Source organism: Mytilus edulis, unplaced genomic scaffold (genome assembly GCF_963676685.1).
Source record: "Mytilus edulis unplaced genomic scaffold, xbMytEdul2.2 SCAFFOLD_568, whole genome shotgun sequence".
NCBI lineage: Eukaryota > Metazoa > Mollusca > Bivalvia > Mytilida > Mytilidae > Mytilus > Mytilus edulis.
In genome coordinates, this window is record NW_027268297.1 from 12,572 (window position 1) to 35,124 (window position 22,553).

General features: G+C 35.6%; 17 non-coding genes across 17 annotated transcripts; all 17 read left to right on the forward strand.

Annotated features, from left to right (window-relative positions):
- The first annotated feature begins 378 nt into the window (after positions 1–378).
- Positions 379–542, forward strand: LOC139507217 (U1 spliceosomal RNA). Its single transcript, XR_011660620.1, has one exon. It is a non-coding gene; the product is annotated as a U1 spliceosomal RNA (small nuclear RNA).
- Positions 543–1,731: 1,189 nt separating this feature from the next.
- LOC139507218 (U1 spliceosomal RNA) lies at positions 1,732–1,895 on the forward strand. Its single transcript, XR_011660622.1, has one exon. It is a non-coding gene; the product is annotated as a U1 spliceosomal RNA (small nuclear RNA).
- A 1,189-nt stretch (positions 1,896–3,084) lies between these two features.
- On the forward strand, positions 3,085–3,248 carry LOC139507219 (U1 spliceosomal RNA). The gene has a single exon (XR_011660623.1). It is a non-coding gene; the product is annotated as a U1 spliceosomal RNA (small nuclear RNA).
- A 1,189-nt stretch (positions 3,249–4,437) lies between these two features.
- LOC139507220 (U1 spliceosomal RNA) lies at positions 4,438–4,601 on the forward strand. The gene has a single exon (XR_011660624.1). It is a non-coding gene; the product is annotated as a U1 spliceosomal RNA (small nuclear RNA).
- A 1,190-nt stretch (positions 4,602–5,791) lies between these two features.
- Positions 5,792–5,955, forward strand: LOC139507221 (U1 spliceosomal RNA). Its single transcript, XR_011660625.1, has one exon. It is a non-coding gene; the product is annotated as a U1 spliceosomal RNA (small nuclear RNA).
- Positions 5,956–7,144: 1,189 nt separating this feature from the next.
- Positions 7,145–7,308, forward strand: LOC139507222 (U1 spliceosomal RNA). Its single transcript, XR_011660626.1, has one exon. It is a non-coding gene; the product is annotated as a U1 spliceosomal RNA (small nuclear RNA).
- A 1,188-nt stretch (positions 7,309–8,496) lies between these two features.
- LOC139507225 (U1 spliceosomal RNA) lies at positions 8,497–8,660 on the forward strand. The gene has a single exon (XR_011660628.1). It is a non-coding gene; the product is annotated as a U1 spliceosomal RNA (small nuclear RNA).
- Positions 8,661–9,848: 1,188 nt separating this feature from the next.
- LOC139507226 (U1 spliceosomal RNA) lies at positions 9,849–10,012 on the forward strand. Its single transcript, XR_011660629.1, has one exon. It is a non-coding gene; the product is annotated as a U1 spliceosomal RNA (small nuclear RNA).
- Positions 10,013–11,201: 1,189 nt separating this feature from the next.
- On the forward strand, positions 11,202–11,365 carry LOC139507227 (U1 spliceosomal RNA). The gene has a single exon (XR_011660630.1). It is a non-coding gene; the product is annotated as a U1 spliceosomal RNA (small nuclear RNA).
- A 1,189-nt stretch (positions 11,366–12,554) lies between these two features.
- LOC139507228 (U1 spliceosomal RNA) lies at positions 12,555–12,718 on the forward strand. Its single transcript, XR_011660631.1, has one exon. It is a non-coding gene; the product is annotated as a U1 spliceosomal RNA (small nuclear RNA).
- A 1,189-nt stretch (positions 12,719–13,907) lies between these two features.
- On the forward strand, positions 13,908–14,071 carry LOC139507229 (U1 spliceosomal RNA). Its single transcript, XR_011660633.1, has one exon. It is a non-coding gene; the product is annotated as a U1 spliceosomal RNA (small nuclear RNA).
- Positions 14,072–15,260: 1,189 nt separating this feature from the next.
- Positions 15,261–15,424, forward strand: LOC139507230 (U1 spliceosomal RNA). Its single transcript, XR_011660634.1, has one exon. It is a non-coding gene; the product is annotated as a U1 spliceosomal RNA (small nuclear RNA).
- A 1,188-nt stretch (positions 15,425–16,612) lies between these two features.
- LOC139507231 (U1 spliceosomal RNA) lies at positions 16,613–16,776 on the forward strand. Its single transcript, XR_011660635.1, has one exon. It is a non-coding gene; the product is annotated as a U1 spliceosomal RNA (small nuclear RNA).
- A 1,187-nt stretch (positions 16,777–17,963) lies between these two features.
- LOC139507232 (U1 spliceosomal RNA) lies at positions 17,964–18,127 on the forward strand. Its single transcript, XR_011660636.1, has one exon. It is a non-coding gene; the product is annotated as a U1 spliceosomal RNA (small nuclear RNA).
- Positions 18,128–19,316: 1,189 nt separating this feature from the next.
- Positions 19,317–19,480, forward strand: LOC139507233 (U1 spliceosomal RNA). The gene has a single exon (XR_011660637.1). It is a non-coding gene; the product is annotated as a U1 spliceosomal RNA (small nuclear RNA).
- Positions 19,481–20,668: 1,188 nt separating this feature from the next.
- On the forward strand, positions 20,669–20,832 carry LOC139507234 (U1 spliceosomal RNA). The gene has a single exon (XR_011660638.1). It is a non-coding gene; the product is annotated as a U1 spliceosomal RNA (small nuclear RNA).
- A 1,187-nt stretch (positions 20,833–22,019) lies between these two features.
- Positions 22,020–22,183, forward strand: LOC139507237 (U1 spliceosomal RNA). The gene has a single exon (XR_011660640.1). It is a non-coding gene; the product is annotated as a U1 spliceosomal RNA (small nuclear RNA).
- Positions 22,184–22,553: the final 370 nt, after the last annotated feature.

The window sequence follows — 22,553 nt, forward strand, 5'->3', positions numbered from 1 at the left end:
AGAAAGAGGGAAAAACAATACATGTTGTTTGTTTTGTTTTTTTTATTATTGCGGAGGAGTGAATTTTAAACAATTATTGATATTCCGTGTGAAAGCATCATGGCGATCTGAACGTACATAGTACGTTTTTAATCAACAGAGTTATCCTACTTTATTTGGCCCCTTTCAACAAATCGTCCTTAAAAAGTGTCCCGATTTTTGATACACAAACGCGTGTCAATGAAATCAGTGGAAGGAGGCAAATGTCCCTCGATGCGAAGTCAAATTGTTTTATTGTATGTTTTAAAATGATATATCGGCTGACTATAATATGTTCGAATACCTCTTTATAAAGTTACTCTTGATTTACTCAAATGGACAAATGTCAGATATCCAAGCATACTTACCTGGTACAGGGAGCACCGTGATCAAAAAGGCGGTCTCCCCAGGTCGAGGCCTTTCCATTGCACTCCGGTTAGGCTGAAGCCTGCGATTGCCCCAAATGTGGGCAACTCGGGTACGCAATTTTTTAGTGTGGGGGACTGCGTTCGCGCTATCCCCTGTTATTAAATCAAATGTAAAGAAAAGTTCCCAATAAATACAAAACTTGATACTGTTGTTAAACTTTATCTTTAGTACGCTGAGACTGTTCAGGATTTGCGTAAATTGTAATCGCCAACCGGTTTTCCATCCTTTTGTTTCATTTCATTGTTTTTCTTCAATTTGAGTAGACGATAAAAAGAAGCAAATCAATATCTCAGTCAGACAACTTGGTTTCTACACTCCAAAAAAGTAAGTTGGGGTTTTTTTTTTTTTTTTTTCTTTTTTTTTTAAATTATTATCTCGTAATCCGTAAATTTCAAGTTTTGCCGTAAATTTCAAGTTTTGCCTCTCCGTTTAAGTCACATTAAAAAAAATTCCGCTTATTTGAAGTAAAAACTATAAACTGAGTTTGGAAGCTTATTCATTTTGCTTTACGATGAAAACTAGTTTTTGGTTGGCAAAATATTGTTTCTATTTGAAATAATATGAAATTCAACTATACCGCCGGTTAATTATCATAAGAGGAAAATACGTGCATTTTATGAAAAGTAATGCCGTATTTTCTTTTCCTTGCTATACTGAAAAGCGGAAACTGCATGTGCAGCACGGACGGATTCAAGAAATAATCTCGCTACCTTTGTCGCCCTCCTTTATCAATTTCAAACGCAAATGATTGCTTTGCCGTCGATTTTTTTCCCGCATCAAATTGAATGAATTTAGATTTTAAAATTTTGCGCGTACACTGTAAACATGGTAACTGGTTATCTAGTGAATTCGAAACAGAAGCAAACAGTGTTGTGTGAACGGAAGGCAGTTACGAAATTAAAGCGAAGAAAGAGGGAAAAACAATACATGTTGTTTGTTTTGTTTTTTTTATTATTGCGGAGGAGTGAATTTTAAACAATTATTGATATTCCGTGTGAAAGCATCATGGCGATCTGAACGTACATAGTACGTTTTTAATCAACAGAGTTATCCTACTTTATTTGGCCCCTTTCAACAAATCGTCCTTAAAAAGTGTCCCGATTTTTGATACACAAACGCGTGTCAATGAAATCAGTGGAAGGAGGCAAATGTCCCTCGATGCGAAGTCAAATTGTTTTATTGTATGTTTTAAAATGATATATCGGCTGACTATAATATGTTCGAATACCTCTTTATAAAGTTACTCTTGATTTACTCAAATGGACAAATGTCAGATATCCAAGCATACTTACCTGGTACAGGGAGCACCGTGATCAAAAAGGCGGTCTCCCCAGGTCGAGGCCTTTCCATTGCACTCCGGTTAGGCTGAAGCCTGCGATTGCCCCAAATGTGGGCAACTCGGGTACGCAATTTTTTAGTGTGGGGGACTGCGTTCGCGCTATCCCCTGTTATTAAATCAAATGTAAAGAAAAGTTCCCAATAAATACAAAACTTGATACTGTTGTTAAACTTTATCTTTAGTACGCTGAGACTGTTCAGGATTTGCGTAAATTGTAATCGCCAACCGGTTTTCCATCCTTTTGTTTCATTTCATTGTTTTTCTTCAATTTGAGTAGACGATAAAAAGAAGCAAATCAATATCTCAGTCAGACAACTTGGTTTCTACACTCCAAAAAAGTAAGTTGGGGTTTTTTTTTTTTTTTTTTCTTTTTTTTTTAAATTATTATCTCGTAATCCGTAAATTTCAAGTTTTGCCGTAAATTTCAAGTTTTGCCTCTCCGTTTAAGTCACATTAAAAAAAATTCCGCTTATTTGAAGTAAAAACTATAAACTGAGTTTGGAAGCTTATTCATTTTGCTTTACGATGAAAACTAGTTTTTGGTTGGCAAAATATTGTTTCTATTTGAAATAATATGAAATTCAACTATACCGCCGGTTAATTATCATAAGAGGAAAATACGTGCATTTTATGAAAAGTAATGCCGTATTTTCTTTTCCTTGCTATACTGAAAAGCGGAAACTGCATGTGCAGCACGGACGGATTCAAGAAATAATCTCGCTACCTTTGTCGCCCTCCTTTATCAATTTCAAACGCAAATGATTGCTTTGCCGTCGATTTTTTTCCCGCATCAAATTGAATGAATTTAGATTTTAAAATTTTGCGCGTACACTGTAAACATGGTAACTGGTTATCTAGTGAATTCGAAACAGAAGCAAACAGTGTTGTGTGAACGGAAGGCAGTTACGAAATTAAAGCGAAGAAAGAGGGAAAAACAATACATGTTGTTTGTTTTGTTTTTTTTATTATTGCGGAGGAGTGAATTTTAAACAATTATTGATATTCCGTGTGAAAGCATCATGGCGATCTGAACGTACATAGTACGTTTTTAATCAACAGAGTTATCCTACTTTATTTGGCCCCTTTCAACAAATCGTCCTTAAAAAGTGTCCCGATTTTTGATACACAAACGCGTGTCAATGAAATCAGTGGAAGGAGGCAAATGTCCCTCGATGCGAAGTCAAATTGTTTTATTGTATGTTTTAAAATGATATATCGGCTGACTATAATATGTTCGAATACCTCTTTATAAAGTTACTCTTGATTTACTCAAATGGACAAATGTCAGATATCCAAGCATACTTACCTGGTACAGGGAGCACCGTGATCAAAAAGGCGGTCTCCCCAGGTCGAGGCCTTTCCATTGCACTCCGGTTAGGCTGAAGCCTGCGATTGCCCCAAATGTGGGCAACTCGGGTACGCAATTTTTTAGTGTGGGGGACTGCGTTCGCGCTATCCCCTGTTATTAAATCAAATGTAAAGAAAAGTTCCCAATAAATACAAAACTTGATACTGTTGTTAAACTTTATCTTTAGTACGCTGAGACTGTTCAGGATTTGCGTAAATTGTAATCGCCAACCGGTTTTCCATCCTTTTGTTTCATTTCATTGTTTTTCTTCAATTTGAGTAGACGATAAAAAGAAGCAAATCAATATCTCAGTCAGACAACTTGGTTTCTACACTCCAAAAAAGTAAGTTGGGGTTTTTTTTTTTTTTTTTTCTTTTTTTTTTAAATTATTATCTCGTAATCCGTAAATTTCAAGTTTTGCCGTAAATTTCAAGTTTTGCCTCTCCGTTTAAGTCACATTAAAAAAAATTCCGCTTATTTGAAGTAAAAACTATAAACTGAGTTTGGAAGCTTATTCATTTTGCTTTACGATGAAAACTAGTTTTTGGTTGGCAAAATATTGTTTCTATTTGAAATAATATGAAATTCAACTATACCGCCGGTTAATTATCATAAGAGGAAAATACGTGCATTTTATGAAAAGTAATGCCGTATTTTCTTTTCCTTGCTATACTGAAAAGCGGAAACTGCATGTGCAGCACGGACGGATTCAAGAAATAATCTCGCTACCTTTGTCGCCCTCCTTTATCAATTTCAAACGCAAATGATTGCTTTGCCGTCGATTTTTTTCCCGCATCAAATTGAATGAATTTAGATTTTAAAATTTTGCGCGTACACTGTAAACATGGTAACTGGTTATCTAGTGAATTCGAAACAGAAGCAAACAGTGTTGTGTGAACGGAAGGCAGTTACGAAATTAAAGCGAAGAAAGAGGGAAAAACAATACATGTTGTTTGTTTTGTTTTTTTTATTATTGCGGAGGAGTGAATTTTAAACAATTATTGATATTCCGTGTGAAAGCATCATGGCGATCTGAACGTACATAGTACGTTTTTAATCAACAGAGTTATCCTACTTTATTTGGCCCCTTTCAACAAATCGTCCTTAAAAAGTGTCCCGATTTTTGATACACAAACGCGTGTCAATGAAATCAGTGGAAGGAGGCAAATGTCCCTCGATGCGAAGTCAAATTGTTTTATTGTATGTTTTAAAATGATATATCGGCTGACTATAATATGTTCGAATACCTCTTTATAAAGTTACTCTTGATTTACTCAAATGGACAAATGTCAGATATCCAAGCATACTTACCTGGTACAGGGAGCACCGTGATCAAAAAGGCGGTCTCCCCAGGTCGAGGCCTTTCCATTGCACTCCGGTTAGGCTGAAGCCTGCGATTGCCCCAAATGTGGGCAACTCGGGTACGCAATTTTTTAGTGTGGGGGACTGCGTTCGCGCTATCCCCTGTTATTAAATCAAATGTAAAGAAAAGTTCCCAATAAATACAAAACTTGATACTGTTGTTAAACTTTATCTTTAGTACGCTGAGACTGTTCAGGATTTGCGTAAATTGTAATCGCCAACCGGTTTTCCATCCTTTTGTTTCATTTCATTGTTTTTCTTCAATTTGAGTAGACGATAAAAAGAAGCAAATCAATATCTCAGTCAGACAACTTGGTTTCTACACTCCAAAAAAGTAAGTTGGGGTTTTTTTTTTTTTTTTTTTCTTTTTTTTTTAAATTATTATCTCGTAATCCGTAAATTTCAAGTTTTGCCGTAAATTTCAAGTTTTGCCTCTCCGTTTAAGTCACATTAAAAAAAATTCCGCTTATTTGAAGTAAAAACTATAAACTGAGTTTGGAAGCTTATTCATTTTGCTTTACGATGAAAACTAGTTTTTGGTTGGCAAAATATTGTTTCTATTTGAAATAATATGAAATTCAACTATACCGCCGGTTAATTATCATAAGAGGAAAATACGTGCATTTTATGAAAAGTAATGCCGTATTTTCTTTTCCTTGCTATACTGAAAAGCGGAAACTGCATGTGCAGCACGGACGGATTCAAGAAATAATCTCGCTACCTTTGTCGCCCTCCTTTATCAATTTCAAACGCAAATGATTGCTTTGCCGTCGATTTTTTTCCCGCATCAAATTGAATGAATTTAGATTTTAAAATTTTGCGCGTACACTGTAAACATGGTAACTGGTTATCTAGTGAATTCGAAACAGAAGCAAACAGTGTTGTGTGAACGGAAGGCAGTTACGAAATTAAAGCGAAGAAAGAGGGAAAAACAATACATGTTGTTTGTTTTGTTTTTTTTATTATTGCGGAGGAGTGAATTTTAAACAATTATTGATATTCCGTGTGAAAGCATCATGGCGATCTGAACGTACATAGTACGTTTTTAATCAACAGAGTTATCCTACTTTATTTGGCCCCTTTCAACAAATCGTCCTTAAAAAGTGTCCCGATTTTTGATACACAAACGCGTGTCAATGAAATCAGTGGAAGGAGGCAAATGTCCCTCGATGCGAAGTCAAATTGTTTTATTGTATGTTTTAAAATGATATATCGGCTGACTATAATATGTTCGAATACCTCTTTATAAAGTTACTCTTGATTTACTCAAATGGACAAATGTCAGATATCCAAGCATACTTACCTGGTACAGGGAGCACCGTGATCAAAAAGGCGGTCTCCCCAGGTCGAGGCCTTTCCATTGCACTCCGGTTAGGCTGAAGCCTGCGATTGCCCCAAATGTGGGCAACTCGGGTACGCAATTTTTTAGTGTGGGGGACTGCGTTCGCGCTATCCCCTGTTATTAAATCAAATGTAAAGAAAAGTTCCCAATAAATACAAAACTTGATACTGTTGTTAAACTTTATCTTTAGTACGCTGAGACTGTTCAGGATTTGCGTAAATTGTAATCGCCAACCGGTTTTCCATCCTTTTGTTTCATTTCATTGTTTTTCTTCAATTTGAGTAGACGATAAAAAGAAGCAAATCAATATCTCAGTCAGACAACTTGGTTTCTACACTCCAAAAAAGTAAGTTGGGGTTTTTTTTTTTTTTTTTTCTTTTTTTTTTAAATTATTATCTCGTAATCCGTAAATTTCAAGTTTTGCCGTAAATTTCAAGTTTTGCCTCTCCGTTTAAGTCACATTAAAAAAAATTCCGCTTATTTGAAGTAAAAACTATAAACTGAGTTTGGAAGCTTATTCATTTTGCTTTACGATGAAAACTAGTTTTTGGTTGGCAAAATATTGTTTCTATTTGAAATAATATGAAATTCAACTATACCGCCGGTTAATTATCATAAGAGGAAAATACGTGCATTTTATGAAAAGTAATGCCGTATTTTCTTTTCCTTGCTATACTGAAAAGCGGAAACTGCATGTGCAGCACGGACGGATTCAAGAAATAATCTCGCTACCTTTGTCGCCCTCCTTTATCAATTTCAAACGCAAATGATTGCTTTGCCGTCGATTTTTTTCCCGCATCAAATTGAATGAATTTAGATTTTAAAATTTTGCGCGTACACTGTAAACATGGTAACTGGTTATCTAGTGAATTCGAAACAGAAGCAAACAGTGTTGTGTGAACGGAAGGCAGTTACGAAATTAAAGCGAAGAAAGAGGGAAAAACAATACATGTTGTTTGTTTTGTTTTTTTTATTATTGCGGAGGAGTGAATTTTAAACAATTATTGATATTCCGTGTGAAAGCATCATGGCGATCTGAACGTACATAGTACGTTTTTAATCAACAGAGTTATCCTACTTTATTTGGCCCCTTTCAACAAATCGTCCTTAAAAAGTGTCCCGATTTTTGATACACAAACGCGTGTCAATGAAATCAGTGGAAGGAGGCAAATGTCCCTCGATGCGAAGTCAAATTGTTTTATTGTATGTTTTAAAATGATATATCGGCTGACTATAATATGTTCGAATACCTCTTTATAAAGTTACTCTTGATTTACTCAAATGGACAAATGTCAGATATCCAAGCATACTTACCTGGTACAGGGAGCACCGTGATCAAAAAGGCGGTCTCCCCAGGTCGAGGCCTTTCCATTGCACTCCGGTTAGGCTGAAGCCTGCGATTGCCCCAAATGTGGGCAACTCGGGTACGCAATTTTTTAGTGTGGGGGACTGCGTTCGCGCTATCCCCTGTTATTAAATCAAATGTAAAGAAAAGTTCCCAATAAATACAAAACTTGATACTGTTGTTAAACTTTATCTTTAGTACGCTGAGACTGTTCAGGATTTGCGTAAATTGTAATCGCCAACCGGTTTTCCATCCTTTTGTTTCATTTCATTGTTTTTCTTCAATTTGAGTAGACGATAAAAAGAAGCAAATCAATATCTCAGTCAGACAACTTGGTTTCTACACTCCAAAAAAGTAAGTTGGGGTTTTTTTTTTTTTTTTTTTTTTTTTTTTAAATTATTATCTCGTAATCCGTAAATTTCAAGTTTTGCCGTAAATTTCAAGTTTTGCCTCTCCGTTTAAGTCACATTAAAAAAAATTCCGCTTATTTGAAGTAAAAACTATAAACTGAGTTTGGAAGCTTATTCATTTTGCTTTACGATGAAAACTAGTTTTTGGTTGGCAAAATATTGTTTCTATTTGAAATAATATGAAATTCAACTATACCGCCGGTTAATTATCATAAGAGGAAAATACGTGCATTTTATGAAAAGTAATGCCGTATTTTCTTTTCCTTGCTATACTGAAAAGCGGAAACTGCATGTGCAGCACGGACGGATTCAAGAAATAATCTCGCTACCTTTGTCGCCCTCCTTTATCAATTTCAAACGCAAATGATTGCTTTGCCGTCGATTTTTTTCCCGCATCAAATTGAATGAATTTAGATTTTAAAATTTTGCGCGTACACTGTAAACATGGTAACTGGTTATCTAGTGAATTCGAAACAGAAGCAAACAGTGTTGTGTGAACGGAAGGCAGTTACGAAATTAAAGCGAAGAAAGAGGGAAAAACAATACATGTTGTTTGTTTTGTTTTTTTTATTATTGCGGAGGAGTGAATTTTAAACAATTATTGATATTCCGTGTGAAAGCATCATGGCGATCTGAACGTACATAGTACGTTTTTAATCAACAGAGTTATCCTACTTTATTTGGCCCCTTTCAACAAATCGTCCTTAAAAAGTGTCCCGATTTTTGATACACAAACGCGTGTCAATGAAATCAGTGGAAGGAGGCAAATGTCCCTCGATGCGAAGTCAAATTGTTTTATTGTATGTTTTAAAATGATATATCGGCTGACTATAATATGTTCGAATACCTCTTTATAAAGTTACTCTTGATTTACTCAAATGGACAAATGTCAGATATCCAAGCATACTTACCTGGTACAGGGAGCACCGTGATCAAAAAGGCGGTCTCCCCAGGTCGAGGCCTTTCCATTGCACTCCGGTTAGGCTGAAGCCTGCGATTGCCCCAAATGTGGGCAACTCGGGTACGCAATTTTTTAGTGTGGGGGACTGCGTTCGCGCTATCCCCTGTTATTAAATCAAATGTAAAGAAAAGTTCCCAATAAATACAAAACTTGATACTGTTGTTAAACTTTATCTTTAGTACGCTGAGACTGTTCAGGATTTGCGTAAATTGTAATCGCCAACCGGTTTTCCATCCTTTTGTTTCATTTCATTGTTTTTCTTCAATTTGAGTAGACGATAAAAAGAAGCAAATCAATATCTCAGTCAGACAACTTGGTTTCTACACTCCAAAAAAGTAAGTTGGGGTTTTTTTTTTTTTTTTTTTTTTTTTTTTAAATTATTATCTCGTAATCCGTAAATTTCAAGTTTTGCCGTAAATTTCAAGTTTTGCCTCTCCGTTTAAGTCACATTAAAAAAAATTCCGCTTATTTGAAGTAAAAACTATAAACTGAGTTTGGAAGCTTATTCATTTTGCTTTACGATGAAAACTAGTTTTTGGTTGGCAAAATATTGTTTCTATTTGAAATAATATGAAATTCAACTATACCGCCGGTTAATTATCATAAGAGGAAAATACGTGCATTTTATGAAAAGTAATGCCGTATTTTCTTTTCCTTGCTATACTGAAAAGCGGAAACTGCATGTGCAGCACGGACGGATTCAAGAAATAATCTCGCTACCTTTGTCGCCCTCCTTTATCAATTTCAAACGCAAATGATTGCTTTGCCGTCGATTTTTTTCCCGCATCAAATTGAATGAATTTAGATTTTAAAATTTTGCGCGTACACTGTAAACATGGTAACTGGTTATCTAGTGAATTCGAAACAGAAGCAAACAGTGTTGTGTGAACGGAAGGCAGTTACGAAATTAAAGCGAAGAAAGAGGGAAAAACAATACATGTTGTTTGTTTTGTTTTTTTTATTATTGCGGAGGAGTGAATTTTAAACAATTATTGATATTCCGTGTGAAAGCATCATGGCGATCTGAACGTACATAGTACGTTTTTAATCAACAGAGTTATCCTACTTTATTTGGCCCCTTTCAACAAATCGTCCTTAAAAAGTGTCCCGATTTTTGATACACAAACGCGTGTCAATGAAATCAGTGGAAGGAGGCAAATGTCCCTCGATGCGAAGTCAAATTGTTTTATTGTATGTTTTAAAATGATATATCGGCTGACTATAATATGTTCGAATACCTCTTTATAAAGTTACTCTTGATTTACTCAAATGGACAAATGTCAGATATCCAAGCATACTTACCTGGTACAGGGAGCACCGTGATCAAAAAGGCGGTCTCCCCAGGTCGAGGCCTTTCCATTGCACTCCGGTTAGGCTGAAGCCTGCGATTGCCCCAAATGTGGGCAACTCGGGTACGCAATTTTTTAGTGTGGGGGACTGCGTTCGCGCTATCCCCTGTTATTAAATCAAATGTAAAGAAAAGTTCCCAATAAATACAAAACTTGATACTGTTGTTAAACTTTATCTTTAGTACGCTGAGACTGTTCAGGATTTGCGTAAATTGTAATCGCCAACCGGTTTTCCATCCTTTTGTTTCATTTCATTGTTTTTCTTCAATTTGAGTAGACGATAAAAAGAAGCAAATCAATATCTCAGTCAGACAACTTGGTTTCTACACTCCAAAAAAGTAAGTTGGGGTTTTTTTTTTTTTTTTTTCTTTTTTTTTTAAATTATTATCTCGTAATCCGTAAATTTCAAGTTTTGCCGTAAATTTCAAGTTTTGCCTCTCCGTTTAAGTCACATTAAAAAAAATTCCGCTTATTTGAAGTAAAAACTATAAACTGAGTTTGGAAGCTTATTCATTTTGCTTTACGATGAAAACTAGTTTTTGGTTGGCAAAATATTGTTTCTATTTGAAATAATATGAAATTCAACTATACCGCCGGTTAATTATCATAAGAGGAAAATACGTGCATTTTATGAAAAGTAATGCCGTATTTTCTTTTCCTTGCTATACTGAAAAGCGGAAACTGCATGTGCAGCACGGACGGATTCAAGAAATAATCTCGCTACCTTTGTCGCCCTCCTTTATCAATTTCAAACGCAAATGATTGCTTTGCCGTCGATTTTTTTCCCGCATCAAATTGAATGAATTTAGATTTTAAAATTTTGCGCGTACACTGTAAACATGGTAACTGGTTATCTAGTGAATTCGAAACAGAAGCAAACAGTGTTGTGTGAACGGAAGGCAGTTACGAAATTAAAGCGAAGAAAGAGGGAAAAACAATACATGTTGTTTGTTTTGTTTTTTTTATTATTGCGGAGGAGTGAATTTTAAACAATTATTGATATTCCGTGTGAAAGCATCATGGCGATCTGAACGTACATAGTACGTTTTTAATCAACAGAGTTATCCTACTTTATTTGGCCCCTTTCAACAAATCGTCCTTAAAAAGTGTCCCGATTTTTGATACACAAACGCGTGTCAATGAAATCAGTGGAAGGAGGCAAATGTCCCTCGATGCGAAGTCAAATTGTTTTATTGTATGTTTTAAAATGATATATCGGCTGACTATAATATGTTCGAATACCTCTTTATAAAGTTACTCTTGATTTACTCAAATGGACAAATGTCAGATATCCAAGCATACTTACCTGGTACAGGGAGCACCGTGATCAAAAAGGCGGTCTCCCCAGGTCGAGGCCTTTCCATTGCACTCCGGTTAGGCTGAAGCCTGCGATTGCCCCAAATGTGGGCAACTCGGGTACGCAATTTTTTAGTGTGGGGGACTGCGTTCGCGCTATCCCCTGTTATTAAATCAAATGTAAAGAAAAGTTCCCAATAAATACAAAACTTGATACTGTTGTTAAACTTTATCTTTAGTACGCTGAGACTGTTCAGGATTTGCGTAAATTGTAATCGCCAACCGGTTTTCCATCCTTTTGTTTCATTTCATTGTTTTTCTTCAATTTGAGTAGACGATAAAAAGAAGCAAATCAATATCTCAGTCAGACAACTTGGTTTCTACACTCCAAAAAAGTAAGTTGGGGTTTTTTTTTTTTTTTTTTCTTTTTTTTTTAAATTATTATCTCGTAATCCGTAAATTTCAAGTTTTGCCGTAAATTTCAAGTTTTGCCTCTCCGTTTAAGTCACATTAAAAAAAATTCCGCTTATTTGAAGTAAAAACTATAAACTGAGTTTGGAAGCTTATTCATTTTGCTTTACGATGAAAACTAGTTTTTGGTTGGCAAAATATTGTTTCTATTTGAAATAATATGAAATTCAACTATACCGCCGGTTAATTATCATAAGAGGAAAATACGTGCATTTTATGAAAAGTAATGCCGTATTTTCTTTTCCTTGCTATACTGAAAAGCGGAAACTGCATGTGCAGCACGGACGGATTCAAGAAATAATCTCGCTACCTTTGTCGCCCTCCTTTATCAATTTCAAACGCAAATGATTGCTTTGCCGTCGATTTTTTTCCCGCATCAAATTGAATGAATTTAGATTTTAAAATTTTGCGCGTACACTGTAAACATGGTAACTGGTTATCTAGTGAATTCGAAACAGAAGCAAACAGTGTTGTGTGAACGGAAGGCAGTTACGAAATTAAAGCGAAGAAAGAGGGAAAAACAATACATGTTGTTTGTTTTGTTTTTTTTATTATTGCGGAGGAGTGAATTTTAAACAATTATTGATATTCCGTGTGAAAGCATCATGGCGATCTGAACGTACATAGTACGTTTTTAATCAACAGAGTTATCCTACTTTATTTGGCCCCTTTCAACAAATCGTCCTTAAAAAGTGTCCCGATTTTTGATACACAAACGCGTGTCAATGAAATCAGTGGAAGGAGGCAAATGTCCCTCGATGCGAAGTCAAATTGTTTTATTGTATGTTTTAAAATGATATATCGGCTGACTATAATATGTTCGAATACCTCTTTATAAAGTTACTCTTGATTTACTCAAATGGACAAATGTCAGATATCCAAGCATACTTACCTGGTACAGGGAGCACCGTGATCAAAAAGGCGGTCTCCCCAGGTCGAGGCCTTTCCATTGCACTCCGGTTAGGCTGAAGCCTGCGATTGCCCCAAATGTGGGCAACTCGGGTACGCAATTTTTTAGTGTGGGGGACTGCGTTCGCGCTATCCCCTGTTATTAAATCAAATGTAAAGAAAAGTTCCCAATAAATACAAAACTTGATACTGTTGTTAAACTTTATCTTTAGTACGCTGAGACTGTTCAGGATTTGCGTAAATTGTAATCGCCAACCGGTTTTCCATCCTTTTGTTTCATTTCATTGTTTTTCTTCAATTTGAGTAGACGATAAAAAGAAGCAAATCAATATCTCAGTCAGACAACTTGGTTTCTACACTCCAAAAAAGTAAGTTGGGGTTTTTTTTTTTTTTTTTTCTTTTTTTTTTAAATTATTATCTCGTAATCCGTAAATTTCAAGTTTTGCCGTAAATTTCAAGTTTTGCCTCTCCGTTTAAGTCACATTAAAAAAAATTCCGCTTATTTGAAGTAAAAACTATAAACTGAGTTTGGAAGCTTATTCATTTTGCTTTACGATGAAAACTAGTTTTTGGTTGGCAAAATATTGTTTCTATTTGAAATAATATGAAATTCAACTATACCGCCGGTTAATTATCATAAGAGGAAAATACGTGCATTTTATGAAAAGTAATGCCGTATTTTCTTTTCCTTGCTATACTGAAAAGCGGAAACTGCATGTGCAGCACGGACGGATTCAAGAAATAATCTCGCTACCTTTGTCGCCCTCCTTTATCAATTTCAAACGCAAATGATTGCTTTGCCGTCGATTTTTTTCCCGCATCAAATTGAATGAATTTAGATTTTAAAATTTTGCGCGTACACTGTAAACATGGTAACTGGTTATCTAGTGAATTCGAAACAGAAGCAAACAGTGTTGTGTGAACGGAAGGCAGTTACGAAATTAAAGCGAAGAAAGAGGGAAAAACAATACATGTTGTTTGTTTTGTTTTTTTTATTATTGCGGAGGAGTGAATTTTAAACAATTATTGATATTCCGTGTGAAAGCATCATGGCGATCTGAACGTACATAGTACGTTTTTAATCAACAGAGTTATCCTACTTTATTTGGCCCCTTTCAACAAATCGTCCTTAAAAAGTGTCCCGATTTTTGATACACAAACGCGTGTCAATGAAATCAGTGGAAGGAGGCAAATGTCCCTCGATGCGAAGTCAAATTGTTTTATTGTATGTTTTAAAATGATATATCGGCTGACTATAATATGTTCGAATACCTCTTTATAAAGTTACTCTTGATTTACTCAAATGGACAAATGTCAGATATCCAAGCATACTTACCTGGTACAGGGAGCACCGTGATCAAAAAGGCGGTCTCCCCAGGTCGAGGCCTTTCCATTGCACTCCGGTTAGGCTGAAGCCTGCGATTGCCCCAAATGTGGGCAACTCGGGTACGCAATTTTTTAGTGTGGGGGACTGCGTTCGCGCTATCCCCTGTTATTAAATCAAATGTAAAGAAAAGTTCCCAATAAATACAAAACTTGATACTGTTGTTAAACTTTATCTTTAGTACGCTGAGACTGTTCAGGATTTGCGTAAATTGTAATCGCCAACCGGTTTTCCATCCTTTTGTTTCATTTCATTGTTTTTCTTCAATTTGAGTAGACGATAAAAAGAAGCAAATCAATATCTCAGTCAGACAACTTGGTTTCTACACTCCAAAAAAGTAAGTTGGGGTTTTTTTTTTTTTTTTTTCTTTTTTTTTTAAATTATTATCTCGTAATCCGTAAATTTCAAGTTTTGCCGTAAATTTCAAGTTTTGCCTCTCCGTTTAAGTCACATTAAAAAAAATTCCGCTTATTTGAAGTAAAAACTATAAACTGAGTTTGGAAGCTTATTCATTTTGCTTTACGATGAAAACTAGTTTTTGGTTGGCAAAATATTGTTTCTATTTGAAATAATATGAAATTCAACTATACCGCCGGTTAATTATCATAAGAGGAAAATACGTGCATTTTATGAAAAGTAATGCCGTATTTTCTTTTCCTTGCTATACTGAAAAGCGGAAACTGCATGTGCAGCACGGACGGATTCAAGAAATAATCTCGCTACCTTTGTCGCCCTCCTTTATCAATTTCAAACGCAAATGATTGCTTTGCCGTCGATTTTTTTCCCGCATCAAATTGAATGAATTTAGATTTTAAAATTTTGCGCGTACACTGTAAACATGGTAACTGGTTATCTAGTGAATTCGAAACAGAAGCAAACAGTGTTGTGTGAACGGAAGGCAGTTACGAAATTAAAGCGAAGAAAGAGGGAAAAACAATACATGTTGTTTGTTTTGTTTTTTTTATTATTGCGGAGGAGTGAATTTTAAACAATTATTGATATTCCGTGTGAAAGCATCATGGCGATCTGAACGTACATAGTACGTTTTTAATCAACAGAGTTATCCTACTTTATTTGGCCCCTTTCAACAAATCGTCCTTAAAAAGTGTCCCGATTTTTGATACACAAACGCGTGTCAATGAAATCAGTGGAAGGAGGCAAATGTCCCTCGATGCGAAGTCAAATTGTTTTATTGTATGTTTTAAAATGATATATCGGCTGACTATAATATGTTCGAATACCTCTTTATAAAGTTACTCTTGATTTACTCAAATGGACAAATGTCAGATATCCAAGCATACTTACCTGGTACAGGGAGCACCGTGATCAAAAAGGCGGTCTCCCCAGGTCGAGGCCTTTCCATTGCACTCCGGTTAGGCTGAAGCCTGCGATTGCCCCAAATGTGGGCAACTCGGGTACGCAATTTTTTAGTGTGGGGGACTGCGTTCGCGCTATCCCCTGTTATTAAATCAAATGTAAAGAAAAGTTCCCAATAAATACAAAACTTGATACTGTTGTTAAACTTTATCTTTAGTACGCTGAGACTGTTCAGGATTTGCGTAAATTGTAATCGCCAACCGGTTTTCCATCCTTTTGTTTCATTTCATTGTTTTTCTTCAATTTGAGTAGACGATAAAAAGAAGCAAATCAATATCTCAGTCAGACAACTTGGTTTCTACACTCCAAAAAAGTAAGTTGGGGTTTTTTTTTTTTTTTTTCTTTTTTTTTTAAATTATTATCTCGTAATCCGTAAATTTCAAGTTTTGCCGTAAATTTCAAGTTTTGCCTCTCCGTTTAAGTCACATTAAAAAAAATTCCGCTTATTTGAAGTAAAAACTATAAACTGAGTTTGGAAGCTTATTCATTTTGCTTTACGATGAAAACTAGTTTTTGGTTGGCAAAATATTGTTTCTATTTGAAATAATATGAAATTCAACTATACCGCCGGTTAATTATCATAAGAGGAAAATACGTGCATTTTATGAAAAGTAATGCCGTATTTTCTTTTCCTTGCTATACTGAAAAGCGGAAACTGCATGTGCAGCACGGACGGATTCAAGAAATAATCTCGCTACCTTTGTCGCCCTCCTTTATCAATTTCAAACGCAAATGATTGCTTTGCCGTCGATTTTTTTCCCGCATCAAATTGAATGAATTTAGATTTTAAAATTTTGCGCGTACACTGTAAACATGGTAACTGGTTATCTAGTGAATTCGAAACAGAAGCAAACAGTGTTGTGTGAACGGAAGGCAGTTACGAAATTAAAGCGAAGAAAGAGGGAAAAACAATACATGTTGTTTGTTTTGTTTTTTTTATTATTGCGGAGGAGTGAATTTTAAACAATTATTGATATTCCGTGTGAAAGCATCATGGCGATCTGAACGTACATAGTACGTTTTTAATCAACAGAGTTATCCTACTTTATTTGGCCCCTTTCAACAAATCGTCCTTAAAAAGTGTCCCGATTTTTGATACACAAACGCGTGTCAATGAAATCAGTGGAAGGAGGCAAATGTCCCTCGATGCGAAGTCAAATTGTTTTATTGTATGTTTTAAAATGATATATCGGCTGACTATAATATGTTCGAATACCTCTTTATAAAGTTACTCTTGATTTACTCAAATGGACAAATGTCAGATATCCAAGCATACTTACCTGGTACAGGGAGCACCGTGATCAAAAAGGCGGTCTCCCCAGGTCGAGGCCTTTCCATTGCACTCCGGTTAGGCTGAAGCCTGCGATTGCCCCAAATGTGGGCAACTCGGGTACGCAATTTTTTAGTGTGGGGGACTGCGTTCGCGCTATCCCCTGTTATTAAATCAAATGTAAAGAAAAGTTCCCAATAAATACAAAACTTGATACTGTTGTTAAACTTTATCTTTAGTACGCTGAGACTGTTCAGGATTTGCGTAAATTGTAATCGCCAACCGGTTTTCCATCCTTTTGTTTCATTTCATTGTTTTTCTTCAATTTGAGTAGACGATAAAAAGAAGCAAATCAATATCTCAGTCAGACAACTTGGTTTCTACACTCCAAAAAAGTAAGTTGGGGTTTTTTTTTTTTTTTTTCTTTTTTTTTAAATTATTATCTCGTAATCCGTAAATTTCAAGTTTTGCCGTAAATTTCAAGTTTTGCCTCTCCGTTTAAGTCACATTAAAAAAAATTCCGCTTATTTGAAGTAAAAACTATAAACTGAGTTTGGAAGCTTATTCATTTTGCTTTACGATGAAAACTAGTTTTTGGTTGGCAAAATATTGTTTCTATTTGAAATAATATGAAATTCAACTATACCGCCGGTTAATTATCATAAGAGGAAAATACGTGCATTTTATGAAAAGTAATGCCGTATTTTCTTTTCCTTGCTATACTGAAAAGCGGAAACTGCATGTGCAGCACGGACGGATTCAAGAAATAATCTCGCTACCTTTGTCGCCCTCCTTTATCAATTTCAAACGCAAATGATTGCTTTGCCGTCGATTTTTTTCCCGCATCAAATTGAATGAATTTAGATTTTAAAATTTTGCGCGTACACTGTAAACATGGTAACTGGTTATCTAGTGAATTCGAAACAGAAGCAAACAGTGTTGTGTGAACGGAAGGCAGTTACGAAATTAAAGCGAAGAAAGAGGGAAAAACAATACATGTTGTTTGTTTTGTTTTTTTTATTATTGCGGAGGAGTGAATTTTAAACAATTATTGATATTCCGTGTGAAAGCATCATGGCGATCTGAACGTACATAGTACGTTTTTAATCAACAGAGTTATCCTACTTTATTTGGCCCCTTTCAACAAATCGTCCTTAAAAAGTGTCCCGATTTTTGATACACAAACGCGTGTCAATGAAATCAGTGGAAGGAGGCAAATGTCCCTCGATGCGAAGTCAAATTGTTTTATTGTATGTTTTAAAATGATATATCGGCTGACTATAATATGTTCGAATACCTCTTTATAAAGTTACTCTTGATTTACTCAAATGGACAAATGTCAGATATCCAAGCATACTTACCTGGTACAGGGAGCACCGTGATCAAAAAGGCGGTCTCCCCAGGTCGAGGCCTTTCCATTGCACTCCGGTTAGGCTGAAGCCTGCGATTGCCCCAAATGTGGGCAACTCGGGTACGCAATTTTTTAGTGTGGGGGACTGCGTTCGCGCTATCCCCTGTTATTAAATCAAATGTAAAGAAAAGTTCCCAATAAATACAAAACTTGATACTGTTGTTAAACTTTATCTTTAGTACGCTGAGACTGTTCAGGATTTGCGTAAATTGTAATCGCCAACCGGTTTTCCATCCTTTTGTTTCATTTCATTGTTTTTCTTCAATTTGAGTAGACGATAAAAAGAAGCAAATCAATATCTCAGTCAGACAACTTGGTTTCTACACTCCAAAAAAGTAAGTTGGGGTTTTTTTTTTTTTTTTTTCTTTTTTTTTTAAATTATTATCTCGTAATCCGTAAATTTCAAGTTTTGCCGTAAATTTCAAGTTTTGCCTCTCCGTTTAAGTCACATTAAAAAAAATTCCGCTTATTTGAAGTAAAAACTATAAACTGAGTTTGGAAGCTTATTCATTTTGCTTTACGATGAAAACTAGTTTTTGGTTGGCAAAATATTGTTTCTATTTGAAATAATATGAAATTCAACTATACCGCCGGTTAATTATCATAAGAGGAAAATACGTGCATTTTATGAAAAGTAATGCCGTATTTTCTTTTCCTTGCTATACTGAAAAGCGGAAACTGCATGTGCAGCACGGACGGATTCAAGAAATAATCTCGCTACCTTTGTCGCCCTCCTTTATCAATTTCAAACGCAAATGATTGCTTTGCCGTCGATTTTTTTCCCGCATCAAATTGAATGAATTTAGATTTTAAAATTTTGCGCGTACACTGTAAACATGGTAACTGGTTATCTAGTGAATTCGAAACAGAAGCAAACAGTGTTGTGTGAACGGAAGGCAGTTACGAAATTAAAGCGAAGAAAGAGGGAAAAACAATACATGTTGTTTGTTTTGTTTTTTTTATTATTGCGGAGGAGTGAATTTTAAACAATTATTGATATTCCGTGTGAAAGCATCATGGCGATCTGAACGTACATAGTACGTTTTTAATCAACAGAGTTATCCTACTTTATTTGGCCCCTTTCAACAAATCGTCCTTAAAAAGTGTCCCGATTTTTGATACACAAACGCGTGTCAATGAAATCAGTGGAAGGAGGCAAATGTCCCTCGATGCGAAGTCAAATTGTTTTATTGTATGTTTTAAAATGATATATCGGCTGACTATAATATGTTCGAATACCTCTTTATAAAGTTACTCTTGATTTACTCAAATGGACAAATGTCAGATATCCAAGCATACTTACCTGGTACAGGGAGCACCGTGATCAAAAAGGCGGTCTCCCCAGGTCGAGGCCTTTCCATTGCACTCCGGTTAGGCTGAAGCCTGCGATTGCCCCAAATGTGGGCAACTCGGGTACGCAATTTTTTAGTGTGGGGGACTGCGTTCGCGCTATCCCCTGTTATTAAATCAAATGTAAAGAAAAGTTCCCAATAAATACAAAACTTGATACTGTTGTTAAACTTTATCTTTAGTACGCTGAGACTGTTCAGGATTTGCGTAAATTGTAATCGCCAACCGGTTTTCCATCCTTTTGTTTCATTTCATTGTTTTTCTTCAATTTGAGTAGACGATAAAAAGAAGCAAATCAATATCTCAGTCAGACAACTTGGTTTCTACACTCCAAAAAAGTAAGTTGGGGTTTTTTTTTTTTTTTTTTCTTTTTTTTTTAAATTATTATCTCGTAATCCGTAAATTTCAAGTTTTGCCGTAAATTTCAAGTTTTGCCTCTCCGTTTAAGTCACATTAAAAAAATTCCGCTTATTTGAAGTAAAAACTATAAACTGAGTTTGGAAGCTTATTCATTTTGCTTTACGATGAAAACTAGTTTTTGGTTGGCAAAATATTGTTTCTATTTGAAATAATATGAAATTCAACTATACCGCCGGTTAATTATCATAAGAGGAAAATACGTGCATTTTATGAAAAGTAATGCCGTATTTTCTTTTCCTTGCTATACTGAAAAGCGGAAACTGCATGTGCAGCACGGACGGATTCAAGAAATAATCTCGCTACCTTTGTCGCCCTCCTTTATCAATTTCAAACGCAAATGATTGCTTTGCCGTCGATTTTTTTCCCGCATCAAATTGAATGAATTTAGATTTTAAAATTTTGCGCGTACACTGTAAACATGGTAACTGGTTATCTAGTGAATTCGAAACAGAAGCAAACAGTGTTGTGTGAACGGAAGGCAGTTACGAAATTAAAGCGAAGAAAGAGGGAAAAACAATACATGTTGTTTGTTTTGTTTTTTTTATTATTGCGGAGGAGTGAATTTTAAACAATTATTGATATTCCGTGTGAAAGCATCATGGCGATCTGAACGTACATAGTACGTTTTTAATCAACAGAGTTATCCTACTTTATTTGGCCCCTTTCAACAAATCGTCCTTAAAAAGTGTCCCGATTTTTGATACACAAACGCGTGTCAATGAAATCAGTGGAAGGAGGCAAATGTCCCTCGATGCGAAGTCAAATTGTTTTATTGTATGTTTTAAAATGATATATCGGCTGACTATAATATGTTCGAATACCTCTTTATAAAGTTACTCTTGATTTACTCAAATGGACAAATGTCAGATATCCAAGCATACTTACCTGGTACAGGGAGCACCGTGATCAAAAAGGCGGTCTCCCCAGGTCGAGGCCTTTCCATTGCACTCCGGTTAGGCTGAAGCCTGCGATTGCCCCAAATGTGGGCAACTCGGGTACGCAATTTTTTAGTGTGGGGGACTGCGTTCGCGCTATCCCCTGTTATTAAATCAAATGTAAAGAAAAGTTCCCAATAAATACAAAACTTGATACTGTTGTTAAACTTTATCTTTAGTACGCTGAGACTGTTCAGGATTTGCGTAAATTGTAATCGCCAACCGGTTTTCCATCCTTTTGTTTCATTTCATTGTTTTTCTTCAATTTGAGTAGACGATAAAAAGAAGCAAATCAATATCTCAGTCAGACAACTTGGTTTCTACACTCCAAAAAAGTAAGTTGGGGTTTTTTTTTTTTTTTTTTCTTTTTTTTTTAAATTATTATCTCGTAATCCGTAAATTTCAAGTTTTGCCGTAAATTTCAAGTTTTGCCTCTCCGTTTAAGTCACATTAAAAAAATTCCGCTTATTTGAAGTAAAAACTATAAACTGAGTTTGGAAGCTTATTCATTTTGCTTTACGATGAAAACTAGTTTTTGGTTGGCAAAATATTGTTTCTATTTGAAATAATATGAAATTCAACTATACCGCCGGTTAATTATCATAAGAGGAAAATACGTGCATTTTATGAAAAGTAATGCGTATTTTCTTTTCCTTGCTATACTGAAAAGCGGAAACTGCATGTGCAGCACGGACGGATTCAAGAAATAATCTCGCTACCTTTGTCGCCCTCCTTTATCAATTTCAAACGCAAATGATTGCTTTGCCGTCGATTTTTTTCCCGCATCAAATTGAATGAATTTAGATTTTAAAATTTTGCGCGTACACTGTAAACATGGTAACTGGTTATCTAGTGAATTCGAAACAGAAGCAAACAGTGTTGTGTGAACGGAAGGCAGTTACGAAATTAAAGCGAAGAAAGAGGGAAAAACAATACATGTTGTTTGTTTTGTTTTTTTTATTATTGCGGAGGAGTGAATTTTAAACAATTATTGATATTCCGTGTGAAAGCATCATGGCGATCTGAACGTACATAGTACGTTTTTAATCAACAGAGTTATCCTACTTTATTTGGCCCCTTTCAACAAATCGTCCTTAAAAAGTGTCCCGATTTTTGATACACAAACGCGTGTCAATGAAATCAGTGGAAGGAGGCAAATGTCCCTCGATGCGAAGTCAAATTGTTTTATTGTATGTTTTAAAATGATATATCGGCTGACTATAATATGTTCGAATACCTCTTTATAAAGTTACTCTTGATTTACTCAAATGGACAAATGTCAGATATCCAAGCATACTTACCTGGTACAGGGAGCACCGTGATCAAAAAGGCGGTCTCCCCAGGTCGAGGCCTTTCCATTGCACTCCGGTTAGGCTGAAGCCTGCGATTGCCCCAAATGTGGGCAACTCGGGTACGCAATTTTTTAGTGTGGGGGACTGCGTTCGCGCTATCCCCTGTTATTAAATCAAATGTAAAGAAAAGTTCCCAATAAATACAAAACTTGATACTGTTGTTAAACTTTATCTTTAGTACGCTGAGACTGTTCAGGATTTGCGTAAATTGTAATCGCCAACCGGTTTTCCATCCTTTTGTTTCATTTCATTGTTTTTCTTCAATTTGAGTAGACGATAAAAAGAAGCAAATCAATATCTCAGTCAGACAACTTGGTTTCTACACTCCAAAAAAGTAAGTTGGGGTTTTTTTTTTTTTTTTTTCTTTTTTTTTAAATTATTATCTCGTAATCCGTAAATTTCAAGTTTTGCCGTAAATTTCAAGTTTTGCCTCTCCGTTTAAGTCACATTAAAAAAAATTCCGCTTATTTGAAGT